Source organism: Poeciliopsis prolifica, unplaced genomic scaffold (assembly GCF_027474105.1).
Source record: "Poeciliopsis prolifica strain line A6 unplaced genomic scaffold, Auburn_PproV2 SCAFFOLD073, whole genome shotgun sequence".
Classification (NCBI taxonomy): domain Eukaryota; kingdom Metazoa; phylum Chordata; class Actinopteri; order Cyprinodontiformes; family Poeciliidae; genus Poeciliopsis; species Poeciliopsis prolifica.
In genome coordinates this window covers 810,549-824,665 of record NW_026562448.1, presented here as the reverse complement: position 1 = coordinate 824,665, position 14,117 = coordinate 810,549, and the positions used below count along the sequence as shown (strand labels likewise).

Sequence of the window (14,117 nt, the reverse complement as noted above, 5' to 3'; positions counted from 1 at the left end):
CAGGTGAGGTTCAGGTGCGTTCAGGTGAGGTTCAGGTGCGTTCAGGGTGCGTTCAGTTGACGTTCATGTGCGTTCAGGTGACGCTCAGGTGACGTTCAGGTGCGTTCAGGTGACGTTCAGGTGCGTTCAGGTGACGTTCAGGTGCGTTCAGGTGACGTTCAGGTGCGTTCAGGTGCGTTCAGGTGACGTTCAGGTGCATTCAGGTGATGTTCAGGTGCGTTCAGGTGACGTTCAGGTGCGTTCAGGTGACGTTCAGGTGCGTTCAGGTGCGTTCAGGTGACGCTCAGGTGACGTTCAGGTGCGTTCAGACGTTCAGGTGCGTTCAGGTGACGTTCAGGTGACGTTCAGGTGCGTTCAGGTGCGTTCAGGTGATGTCAGGTGCATTCAGGTGATGTTCAGGTGCGTTCAGGTGACGTTCAGGTGCGTTCAGGTGACGTTCAGCGTTCCGGTGACGTTGAAGTGACGTTCAGGTGCGTTCAGGTGACGTTCAGGTGCGTTCAGGTGACGTTCAGGTGCGTTCAGGTGCATTCAGGTGACATTCAGGTGCATTCAGGTGATGTTCAGGTGCGTTCAGGTGACTTTCAGGTGACGTTCAGGTGCGTTCTGGTGACGTTCAAGTGACGTTCAGGTGCGTTCAGGTGACATTCAGGTGCGTTCAGGTGACGTTCAGGTGCGTTCAGGTGACGTTCAGGTGCGTTCAGGTGACGCTCAGGTGACGTTCAGGTGCGTTCAGGTGACGTTCAGGTGCGTTCAGGTGACGTTCAGGTGACGTTCAGGTGCGTTCAGGTGCGTTCAGGTGATGTTCAGGTGCATTCAGGTGATGTTCAGGTGCGTTCAGGTGACTTTCAGGTGCGTTCAGGTGACGTTCAGGTGCGTTCCGGTGACGTTCAAGTGACGTTCAAGTGACGTTCAGGTGCGTTCAGGTGACATTCAGGTGCGTTCAGGTGACGTTCAGGTGCGTTCAGGTGATGTTCAGGTGCGTTCAGGTGACGTTCAGGTGCTTTCAGGTGACGTTCAGGTGCATTCAGGTGACATTCAAGTGACCTTCAGGTATCTTTCAGGTGAAGTTCAGGTGATGTTCAGGTGCGTTCAGGTGACATTCAAGTGACGTTCATGTGGATTCAGGTGTTCAGAAAGCTCTCCAGGTGTTCTAAACTTTTCCCAAACATTAGTTTTTATTTCTTTTCTCCACTGTTTGTTTCGGGGCGTCATTGTGGTTCCCAGTGTTTCCAGTTGTCCTGCATCGGTGCCAGGACGGCGGTCCAGTTCAAGCTGCTCGTGTTTAAACAGAAACAGCTCCGTATTTATCCTGCGGCGCTGTGGAGGAGGCTAATGTAAACCAGCTAGTAGAGGGAGCTGTGCGTACCTGGCCCGGCCGGCTGTTTCCACTCAGCTGCTGCCTGTTTATTTGGGTTTTCACGCCGCGGCGATGGAGCTTCAGGTGGAGAAACGTCCGAGTTGCAGAGGCGCTCTGAACACAACTGAGTTTCATCATCCTCAGGGTGAAACGGGTCGGGTCAGGAAAATGTTCTGGATGTTTCCTCCAGTCCAAACCTCAACCCCGCCCTGAAAGCAAACAGCAGAAACCCAAAACCACCAAGACCAAATTAACACTGCAACACCAAACCGGGTTCAGGACGCAGAGTCAGAGCGCAGCCGGGCCGGGCAGAACCACAGACCAGGTCCAATAAATTCCCAAGAAATCCTGGAAGGAGGAAGAGCAACAGAGAGGAAAACTGATGAAAACACGCAGAACCAAAGACGAGAAGGAAAATAAACAAAAAAACCCAAAATGATCTCCCGCTAATGGAACACAGAACCAACAGAACCAAACCGTTCAGAACCAAGAGAAACCCAAACCACCGTGAAACCAAAGTCACCCAGTCTGTGTCAATCCTCTGGTTCAGTGAGACAGATGATTCTGTCTAAGCAAACCAGTCCAAACGGTCCTGCTGGACCTGCTGCTGGTTCCTGCTTCCTGACTCGCAGAACTTCCAGAACCGGGTCAGGTGGAGTCGTACCTGTGCAGAGATCAAACGTCCCCCACTCGGCTCTAGGCAGCTGGAAGTCATTACCCCACTGCTCTCTGCCCAGGGCGGCATCCGACCAGGGTACGAACCGTGGAATATAAGGCTGTACGTCTCTGTGATGCTGCTATCATGCCCACCAAACCAGTTCAATCCCCTTTAACCCGACTACAGTCCATTGCTATATAAGTCTGGTTTTGGTGTGAATGCCAGTTGACCTCTGACCTCTGGTCCTCCAAACCACGGTCTGGGTTCGGTTGAAGTGAACTCTGGTTTGGTTTGAATGTGAATGCCAACAGGACCAGAGAATGTTCCAAAAGTAGGAAGTGGACAACAGCGCAGGGCATTCTGGGAAAATATGAGCAAAGCTAGCCTGTTAGCCTAGCACTTGCAGCAGAAATGGCTCCTGGTGTTTAACCAAAGACTAAAGAGAAATCCTCCATTCTCTAAAATCTGACACCTCCATCTTGTTTCCTTTGGTGAAGCATCTTGTGTCATTTCCTTCGGTACATTCAGGGGAAAAGTTTAAGCTTCGACATGGTGGGAAAGTTGATCATTCCTAGTTCTGAATCCAACAGGATTTCCCCTCGTTCTTCTGGAGGAAAGTTGTCATTAGTTTTCAGACAAAAACATTTTCTTCCAGCAGCCATAAAAAGTAAAACAATAGAAACGCACTGTTTTGTTTTCATCAATGTTTTTTCCAGAGGTTGGATGACAAATGAGGCTCAGCAGCCATTATTCGCTCAGACAAATAAAACTAGATCAAAACTGATAATGTCACATGACCTTCTGAAAAAACACAACTTTAATTTCTGATCAATAATATCTGCTGTAGGAAGCTTGTTGCAGTTGTATTTACTAACCAACTCCTGTTAGCACAACTGCAACAGATGGATGGATGGATGGATGGACAGTTGGATGGATGGTTGGTTAGATGGATGGATGGATGGATGGATAGTTGGATGGATGGATGGATGGATGGATGGATGGATGGATGGTTGGATGGATGGATGGATGATGGATGGATGGTTGGTTGGATGGATGGTTGGATGGATGGATGGTTGGATGGATGGATGATGATGGATGGTTGGTGGATGGATGGTTGGACAGTTGGATGGATGGATGGATGGATGGATGGATGGATGGATAGTTGGATGGATGGTTGCTTGGATGGATGGTTGGATGGATGGATAATTGGATGGATGGATGGATGGATGATGGATGGATGGATGGTTGGTTGGATGGATGGATGGATGGTTGATGGATGGATGGATGGATGGATGATGGATGGATGGTTGGTTGGATGGATGGTTGGATGGATGGATGGTTGGATGGATGGATGGATGATGGATGGTTGGATGGATGGTTGGATGGATGGATGATGGATGGATGGTTGGTTGGATGGATGGTTGGACAGTTGGATGGATGGATGGTTGGTTGGATGGATGGTTGGTTGGATGGATGGTTGGATGGATGGATGGTTGGATGGATGGATGGATGATGGATGGTTGGATGGATGGTTGGATGGATGGATGATGGATGGTTGGATGGATGGTTGGTTGGATGGATGGTTGGACAGTTGGATGGATGGATGGATGGTTGGTTGGATGGATGGTTGGTTGGATAAGGGAATTCGCCAACATGCTGGAGGTTCTTCCTGGTTGGTGTTCTGGGTCTCTGCCAATCAAAATTCAGAATGAAACCCAGACTGGTTCTACTGGGCCGCCTTCAGCTTCACAACCAGAAATGGGCCAGGAAACAGCTTCAGGTGACCAGATGCTGATCCCGCTCCGACCCCTGAGTCGGAGCGGGATCCAGTTTAATCAGAACCAGGTTATTTCTGGACTTTTATTGTGAGTCTGTTCCTGACCAGTCTCCGGTTGCACCCGGAGGTTCTGGACCAGAACCGTTTGGAAAACAACAACGTTATCACATGAAAGATGGACATCATGTTTGTGACTCAGGAAGTAGATAAATTCTGGTTCCGACATGCGGCTCTGAGCCAAGCCGCTGTCTGACCCGATCCAGCCGGAACCGAAGCAGAGCCCGACTCAGAACCTGCAGAGTCGGAGGATTTGAAGAGTAACAGGAAGCTCTTCATCATCGTTTGATTACTCTGGACGCCACGGAGCAGTAAACGCCCCGCGCTACGAGGAGGTCAGCGAACGCCTCACAGCAAAAAGCACTTCCTCTCACTTTATGGTAAACCGTCTCCATGGAAACAGGCAGGATGTGATTGGACCGAACCGGGTCAGCTGTTCCTAACCTCAGAATAAAACCTAAAGTTCATCAGTTTACGATCAGGTCTGCGGTGATTGATCAGGTCTCTAGTTATTGATCGGGTCTGCGGTGATTGATCAGGACTCTAGTTATTGATCAGGTCTGCAGTGATCGATCAGGTCTCTAGTTATTGATCGGGTCTGCGGTGATTGATCAGGTCTCTAGTTATTGATCGGGTCTGCGGTGATTGATCAGGTCTCTAGTTATTGATCGGGTCTGCGGTGATTGATCAGGTCTCTAGTTATTGATCGGGTCTGCGGTGATTGATCAGGTCTCTAGTTATTGATCGGGTCTGCGGTGATTGATCAGGACTCCAGGCGTCTCTCAGGTTGAGACCAGGATCAGCTTCAGCCTGAACTTCCCTTCGTTCCTCTTCAGCTTCCTGTTTCTGTCTGAGTTTGTTCTGCTGCTCCGTGAGAAGAACGGCGATCTCTTCATGTTTGGAACAAAACAAGCCGATAAAAACAGTGGGGTCATCTCACCGCCACGACTTTCACATCCTGCCTCAGGAACTGAAAATCATCAGGCTGTTGTCATGGGAACCAGGTATCAGCGAGCGTTTCCGTGTGATACGCTGGATTGAACTCAATCCATCGGGCCTCATCCCATCCTCCGGTCCGATCCGTGGACGGATGCTCTGACTGCAACTAGTTACACATTAAATATTTCAAACCACAACTAAAGGCTGCCAGGAACAACTCCTCACTTTTAAAGCTTTGACTTATGAAATAGAATAACATGAAATACATTTCAAAAGTGAAACGCATTTAGAATTATTACGCAAAGTGTCTTTTTTAAGCCTTAAAAAAGACTCAGAAGATCAGAACATTGCATCAGTTTAATATAAATTCTATTTTAAACAAACATAATTTTTGAATTTAACAATTGGACCAGGCTCTTTGTGGCATGGCGTCCCGCCTAGACAAGTTAATTCAGCCTGAACACCTGCAGAGCCAGGAGACTGAAAGAAATACTTCTGATGATCAATCAGTTCAAGCTTCACACAGCAGGATAGTTTTTATTCTCACCTTACTGTTTGACACTTGGCTGCTATGGTAACCAGGTGAGGACTGCAGTGTTCATGGTCTTCACCTGGGCCTTAACATCAGCTTTAGATGTTTGTGAGAAATTTATTAACAAATATTAAACTGTAAGGCAAATTTACAAAATTTAATATTAAAAACATTTTTTACATTTATTTTAAATATATTTATGTTAATGTCAAATAAACTCCTGAATTTTTATTTTATTTTTTTACATATATAGCTTTCTTGCCTTTTTTTTTATGTTTAAATTTAAATGTCTATTTTTTTATGGATGTTTCTGCGTCATTAACGCGCCTTGGCGCCCCCTGCTGGCCAAAGCGGCTCGTCGCGTCCTGTTTTACGGCACAGCCTGCCTGTTTACGGCCATCCACCAACATGGCGGCAGCGGCACCGGTGGATTCTCCGGAGAGCAGAGACAGTTCGGCACCGGGAGCGGACGGAGGTTCGAGTCCGGGTCCAGTTCCAGACTCCCCGGTGTGTCTCATCGTGCTGGGCATGGCGGTCCGGAAAGACCACCTTTGTCCAGGTGAGGCAGCGCGTGACAGCTCCGCATCCACGCGTGAACCTCTGAGCAGCACAGGCTGGGTTTCCAACCGGTTCCGCCTGGGAACGGGTCCAGAATGAGAGAACGGGTCCAACTGATTCGGGTTCTGCTCAGAGAGTCGCGTTGGACCCTGTGACGCTCTGCTTCTGGTTTCCAGGTTCGGTTTGGTTCTGATGGACTCATAGAAGAGCTGCACTGAGTTCTGTAGAACCACCAGAACCTCCGCAGCTCCTGCATCAGGGTTGGGCAGCCCTGATGACCTGCAGCTCTTGGGTGTCTCTCTGGTCCAACAGGCCAGAATCTCCTTAGTCCAGTCCGGTTCTCCAGAATCCTGCTAATGACGTCATTATTTGACTCAGGTGTGTTGAAGTGGAGACGCATCTAAAAGCTGCAGGAGGCGCTGCAGGCCTGGAGTCGCTCAGGCCTGTTCTGCATCCTGCTCGTTTTCAGAACAGGTTCTGATCTCAACCAGCTGCTGACCAGGTCACCAGGTCACCGGGTCACCGGGTTACCAGGTCACCGGGTTACTGGGTCACCGGGTTACCTGGTAACCAGGTCACCGGTTACCAGCCTGTGTTTGTCCTGCAGAGACTGACGGCTCACCTCCACGCCCAGACTCGCCTCCTTACGTCATCAACCTGGACCCGGCCGTGCACGAGGTTCCGTTTCCGGCCAACATCGGTGAGTTCTGGTTTCCGGTTCTGCCTGGTTCCGGTTCTGGACGGAGTCCCCTGTCCTCAGCCTGTCCTCTGTCCCTCAGACATCCGGGACACGGTGAACTACAAGGAGGTGATGAAGCAGTACGGACTGGGCCCGAACGGCGGCATCGTCACTGCGCTCAATCTGTTTGCCACGCGCTTCGACCAGGTGACCCGACCCGGTCCAGAGTACCCGGTTCTGCTATCGCCTCTAATCGGACCTGGTTCGGTACAAGAACCTCTGATTGGACCTGGATGTGCTAATGAATGGGTTTCTGTGTTCCGTGTCGTTCAGTGATGCAGTTCATCGAGAAGAAGCGTCAGAACCACCGGTCGGTACCAGCTGCTCCTGACCCAGAGTACCGGTTCTGCTCTGGTCCAGAACTTGAAGTTCTGCTGCTGATGTCTCTGCAGGTTCGTCCTGATCGACACGCCGGGTCAGATCGAAGTCTTCACCTGGTCGGCGTCAGGAACCATCATCACTGAGGCTCTGGTGGGTTCTGGGTCTGTTGGGTCCTGGTTCTGCCCCGCCCCGGTTCTGACCCAGAGCTGTTTGTGTTCTGCAGGCATCCTCGTTTCCGTGCGTGGTCGTCTACGTGATGGACACGTCCCGCAGCGTCCACCCCGTCACCTTCATGTCCAACATGCTGTACGCCTGCAGGTACCGACCCGGTTCTGGTTCTAGAAAACACTCTGAGCTTTTAAGTTTAGAACCAGAACCAGACGTTCTGGCTCAGATTGTGCTGGAACATTAATCGATTATTGAGATAATCATCAGCTGATTTAGTGATCAGTTAATCCTTAAAGCTGCAGGAACTTTTAGAAAAATGCTTGTAGCATTTATTAAACCATGAGATGTAAAGTGATAAAAGGAAATCAAACTCCTGTTGACCTGCTTTCTGCCAGTTCTAACTAAACAACAGTATGCGCTGTCAATCACACTTGTGTATCTGCTATTCAGACCCTTCCCCAAGCTCTGTCTCATAAACTGACATCATGCTGACGATTGAGAAACATTTTTATAAAGGTTGCAGAGTTTTAGTTTAGACTAAAAGAATCCATCTAAAACATTTCAGTTGAAATGTTTTCCTCTTCATCAGTTCATTAGAACTAATCCAAATCTTTTTGTGTATTTTAGGCAGTAAAATATTGATAAGCTGAAGTGGTTGAATAAAACATCTGCAGTTCTTCATGTGAACCAGCAGAGGGCGCTGCAGGACCAGATTGAACTCATTCCAGAACAGAGCTTGCTTTGTTCTGGTTCTGGATCAGATTGGGTTCTGATGGTCTCTTCTCTCTAGCATCCTCTATAAGACCAAGCTGCCCTTCATCGTGGCCATGAACAAGGTCAGCTGCTTCCTGGTTGTTGTTGTGACCTCCTGTTGACCCCATGTTGACCTTTGACCCCTGGCTGCAGACTGACATCATCGAGCACAGCTTCGCCGTGGAGTGGATGCAGGACTTCGAGGCGTTCCAGGACGCTCTGAACCAGGAGACGTCCTACGTCAGCAACCTGACCCGATCCATGAGCCTGGTTCTGGACGAGTTCTACACCAGTCTGCGGGTATGGACCGGACCGGACCCGACCCAGATGGTTCTTTGGGTCTGACTGACGTTTGGGCTGTGTCGGCAGGTGGTGGGCGTTTCCGCGGTGACGGGAAGTGGGCTGGACGAGCTGTTCACTAAGGTGGAGGAGGCAGCCGAGGAGTACCACAGGTGAGTCAGAACCCGGTCAGAACCTACGCAGGTCCAGTTTGTTCTGGTCAGGGTCAGAGGTCGGGTTCTGATAATCTCATCCCCTCAGGGACTACCGGCCGGAGTACGAGCGTCTGCGGCGGCAGCTGGTGAGTTCTGGCTGCGGTTCTGGTCTGTGTGGATTCTGGTTCTGGTTGTGAACAATCCTCCTGTCCACCAGGCGGCGGCGCAAAGCAGGAAGCAGCAGGAGCAGCTGGAGCGCCTCAGGAAGGACCTGGGGGCGGTGGACATGTCTCCTGCCGCGCCAGCAGGTAAGAGTACAGAACTGCCCCACTGGACGGCCCGGTTCTGGTCCGGTTCTGGCCCGGTTCCAACATGCTTCTTCCTGTCGCAGAGGAAGCTGACGAGGCTGGGCCCGCGACCTCATCATGACCCGCGGTAACCTTGACGACAGCGAGGAAGAGGCAGACGATACGGACGATATCGACCACTCCGGTGAGAAAAAAGCCAGAGCTGAGTATTCCCGACGTTCCCAAACCTTGCTGAACGTCAAGAAGCGTTCCCGACGTTCCCAAATGTTGCAAAGCGTTCCTAAACTTATCCGTGTTTCTGTCTGTAGCCACTGAGGAGAGCAAAGAGAGCGACGCCTTTGGGAACTTCCTGAAGGAGAGGAAGGAAGTGGTCCAGGTGCGGAACAGGAAGTGCGCCGCACCCGATGCGCCCTGACCAATGACATGGATGGATTTGGAGCAGCTTATTGGCTGCTTCGTCACTGAGAGGAAAACAAGTTTTATTTTTATACCAGAACTTTGAATTGACTGAAATAAAGCACAGAGCTGCAGCCTGTGTCCGACACAGTGTTTTATAAATGGAGCCAACACACACACGCACGCACGCACACACACACACTTTCTGAGATTCCAAGGAGAAAACAGCAGTCTGGTCTCAGCTGCAGGTTCCCCAGAATATTTTTAATAAATGCTGTAAATTTGCCACGTTAAACATTTTAAGTTTTCGAACGCAACAGATCATCCAGCTGCTTGATTCACACAGATACGTTCATCGAAAATGGCTTTTTAAAAAACACTCGATTCCCGTTTATTAATTGCAGACATATTAATTTTAGTGACTAGAACCATAATTATTGTCTTGATTTTACTGAAAAGCAAATCTTGCATCTCAAATTAAAACTAAACGCAGGAACTGTGGGCTGCAATGTTCTGCTCTGTCTCCATAAAATTTCAATAACATTGTAATATTTTGAGTTAATTATTGAGGACATAAAACATAAAAGGGATAAAGTTTTTAAAAATACTTCCCTTGTGGGCCACATGCTTTTCTGATTTAGTCCCTTATTGTAAAAAGTTTTGACACCGTGTTCCTGTGGGCGATCCGACTGAAGACAGAAAACTCTCGACTCCTGTCAGGATGTTTCTGCAGTCTGAACTTCTTCTCTTCGTGCTGGCAGCTGCGCAGCGTGGGGGCGTGCGCGCGCGCTGCGTGCGCGTTATGTGTGCTGAGTGCAGTGAGTCAGCGGCTCGCCTCCGCCATGCTGCCGGATCTCAGCCCGGCGCGTGGGCCCCAGCGGCACGGCAGATGGCCGTGGGCGGACCGGCTGCTTTCATTCAGAGCTTCAGCATGAATGGAAGGTTCTGGATCAGAACCGTGGGCCCACTCCTGCAGGAACATCACAAGCATTAAGCCTCGTCAAATCCAGAGAGAACAAGTCAGACTGCACACTGAAGAACCAGTTTAACCAGAACCAGTTTAACCAGAACCAGTTTAACCAGAACCAGTTTAACCAGAACCAGTTTAACCAGAACCAGTTTAACCAGAACCAGTTTAACCAGAACCAGTTTAACCAGTACCTCCGGTGCTCGTGGGTTAGTGTTCTGCATCCAGCACCGACTCTCGGGCGGTTCTGAAATCAGCCTCACTGTGTTGATGCTCCTTCACTGCATATTTTGCTGCATTAAAAATGCTTTTCTGAAAATATCACTACTATGTTGTAATTTATTTCATGTTTTAAACGTTTCCAACAGGAATCCGTCGTTCTGGACGCCCAACCTGCCCTGCATTTATTCTTCTATATGATATTTCACAATAAACAAGGCCTATTACTACATAAAACAAGTTTAAATAAAAAGTGATGCCCTGATCAGATCACCATCACAAACTTAACATTTAATATAACATACAGATATTATGTTATATCTGTATGTTCAGTTCATTTCTGACTGAAATACATGATTTTAAGTTAATCTGTTTTGAAAGACTAAAATGTCCTCCACATGGAAGACCTCTGCTTCTTAACAGTTCTGCACAAAAAGGAAATAAAGAACAACTGAATAGTCAAAAATCCCAAAATGATACATTTAGTTTATTATGTAATTTATTTATGACATAATTTGGGATGTAATCCCAGCATGAATGGAAGGTTCTGGATCAGAACCGTGGGCCCACTCCTGCAGGAACATCACAAGCATTAAGCCTCGTCAAATCCTGAGAGAACAAGTCAGACTGCACACTGAAGAACCAGTTTAACCAGAACTTCCAGTGATTTGAATTTATTAATTCAAATCAATAAAGTATTTGATTGATTGGAATTAATCAGTGTTGAAATTAGTAATTGCATTAATAAACATAAAATGTGAGCAGAAACGGTACCTGCAGCCAGGTGAGCATGTGCAGCTGCAGCGCCGCGCGGTGACCAGCAGGGGCGCCGTGGAGGCGCTGTGGGAGGTTTCATCCGTGGAAGGAGAGTGAGTCACCGGCTGCCTTCAGCCCACGCGGCCGGCGGCGGCCTCCGCTCAGCGGGCCGCGGACACGACCAGAACCACGGAGCGTCACGACACGAACAGAACCACGGAACCAGTCGGAGCTGCTGCATGGTTCTGGTTCTGAACCAGATCAGAAACGGTCTGCTGCATGGTTCTGGTTCTGAACCGGATCAGAACCGGTCTGCTACATGGTTCTGGTTCTGAACTGGTTCTGAACCGGATCAGAACCGGTTGGCTGCATGGTTCTGAACCGGATCAGAACTGGTCTGCTGCCTGGTTCTGAACCGGATCAGAACCGGTCTGCTGCATGGTTCTGAACCGGATCAGAACCGGTCTGCTGCCTGGTTCTGATCCCGGTGATGAGGACTGAACCTCCAGAACCAGACATCACCGCTCAGAGCAGAGAGGTGACCTCATACTCGATGACATCATCTCACCAACAGAGATGATGTCATCTGTCCCAGATGTTCTGATGTTGAGTCAGAACCAGAACCTCCCGTTCTGCAGCAGGAGCACCGATATGTGTGTGTGTGTGTGTTGTGTGTGTTGATGCTGCATCCTGAACCTCATTCGCTGTCGGCTCACTCACAGGGGGCGGGGCTCGGTATGCTCTCTGCTGATTGGCTCGAGGTGACCTCATTGTTGCTGGTCCTCACTCAGCTCCACTACATCATGGCCAGCTGCTGCAATGCATCATGGGAGCTGCAGTCCATCAGGGTTGATAAGCAGCTCTCCAACCCAATGGAATTCTGTCAGAGGTTTAGAGGTCAAGGTCATGACAGAAACACCTTCACTGAATGCTGATTATAAATGGAAATGAGACAGTAACAGACAACCATAGAAATAAACACCAACATGAGGAATCTGTGTGAATGAGACTGATCTGTGTTATCCGTCCATATTTTCTCTGATGTCTCCATTTCTGTTGAAACAATAAGAGCCGTTTAAGAGCCGGTGTCCAACCGACAAGACTATCGGTCTGAACAGAACGCATCAGACCTCATGGACGGCGAGGAGTCCACCGGCGGGATGCCGGGAAGCTCCTGGGTCAGAATCAGACTGTGTGTGTGTGTGTGTGACTGTGTGTGTGTGACTGTGTGTGTGTGACTGTGTGTGTGACTGTGTGTGTGACTGTGTGTGTGTGTGACTGTGTGTGTGTGACTGTGTGGTGTGTGACTGTGTGTGTGTGACTGTGTGTGTGTGACTGTGTGTGTGTGACTGTGTGTGTGTGTGACTGTGTGTGTGTGACTGTGTGTGTGTGTGACTGTGTGTGTGTGACTGTGTGTGTGTGACTGTGTGTGTGTGACTGTGTGTGTGTGTGACTGTGTGTGTGTGACTGTGTGTGTGTGACTGTGTGTGTGTGACTGTGTGTGTGTGTGACTGTGTGTGTGTGACTGTGTGTGTGTGACTGTGTGTGTGTGACTGTGTGTGACTGTGTGTGTGTGACTGTGTGTGTGTGTGACTGTGTGTGTGTGACTGTGTGTGTGTGACTGTGTGTGTGTGACTGTGTGTGTGTGACTGTGTGTGTGTGTGACTGTGTGTGTGTGTGTGTGACTGTGTGTGTGTGTGTGACTGTGTGTGTGACTGTGTGTGTGTGACTGTGTGTGTGTGACTGTGTGTGTGTGACTGTGTGTGTGTGTGACTGTGTGTGTGTGACTGTGTGTGTGTGTGACTGTGTGCGAGTAACGCTTCATTCTCAGCTTTAATTTTAGCGCTGACATTTACTCAGAAGCCAGAATACTGGATCAGAACTAGAACAGGTCAGAACCATAATGGATCAGAACCTCATGTTCCCCTCATTTCTCAGCTCGGATCTAAACCCAGTCAGAACCAGTTTACTGGTTTGGGTCGGGTTTTAGAGGAATGTTATGTCTATAAAGTTCTGTTGTATCCATAACTGGTTCTGGACCAAACCAGAACCTGAGCAGCTGCTGAAGTTCAGATCAGCTGCTGGTTCTGAACCTGACCCATCCATTTAAAGCTGTGATAATCATCATCATGACCAAACATCTGGTTCTGGTTCCAGATTCTGTTTAATCCATCCAGAACTTTTTCTCCTCAGTTTCCAGTTTCTGATGAAGAGTTTCCTTTAGTGATGAAGATGAACCCACACATCATCCTCCTCCTCCTCCCTCTGCCGCTCTGGACCAATCCCAACACAGCATTTCAGCCGTCCAATCAGAGCGCTGCATGGTGATGTCATGCAGCTGCTGTGGAACTGATGCTGCTGAGCTGCAGAGCAGAGCAGAGAGCAGAGCGGCGAGGCTGCAGGTCAGTATCTCACAACAAATCTTTCTTCCTTCCTTCCTTTCTTTCTTTCTTTCTTGCTTTCTCTCTTTCCTCTCGTTCTTCTTCTCTCATTCTCTGCTGTTCTTTCTGTCGTTTTCCTCTGAACTCGTTCTGCAGGTGATGCGTTAAAACAATGACATCATTGCTCTCATCAGCACATTTTCTGCTCTGAAAATGTTTCAGTGAAACCAGCACCAGTTCTGCTGACTGGTGCTGGTTTCACTGGTGTCATTGGGAATGTGGAGGATTTCCTGCAGCTGCACTTTATCCAATGAAGAAGTGATGCAGGAAACCTTTTGGTTCTGGATGTTCTGCTGGTTCTGCAGCTTCACCTGCAGGTTCAGAACTGGGTCCCAGTCAGAACTGGCCGGTCCGTGTCAGAACCAGAATATCTGGGATGTCTAAGGCGCTGAAGTTTCTGGAGGTTCGAATGACTCAGACAAGTCAAAAAAGCTTCAGAGGAAAGAACCAGAAAAGGTTCTGATCCAATCAGAACCAACAGGACTCCCAGCTGGATGAAAATAAAACAGGAACATTTAGATTAATTAGGGGCAGTCCAGTTTGGATCCAGAGTTCTGGTTTTGGAGTCTCTGCTGCAGCAGGAAGCCTTATGGAAGTTTTGGACCTGGCTCTGGCTCTTGTGCGTCTCTGCTGCAGCAGCGAGCCTTGTGGAGGTTCTGTTGTGGTTCTGACCCGTTTGTCTTGTCCTCAGGAACAGATTCTACCTCACCACAGTGTCTTTGCCGGAGAAAAGGATC

General features: G+C 49.0%; 1 pseudogene; it reads left to right on the top strand.

Annotated features, from left to right (window-relative positions):
* Positions 1-5,723: 5,723 nt before the first annotated feature.
* LOC129352156 (GPN-loop GTPase 1-like) lies at positions 5,724-9,096 on the top strand (annotated as a pseudogene).
* The last annotated feature ends 5,021 nt before the right edge of the window (positions 9,097-14,117 follow it).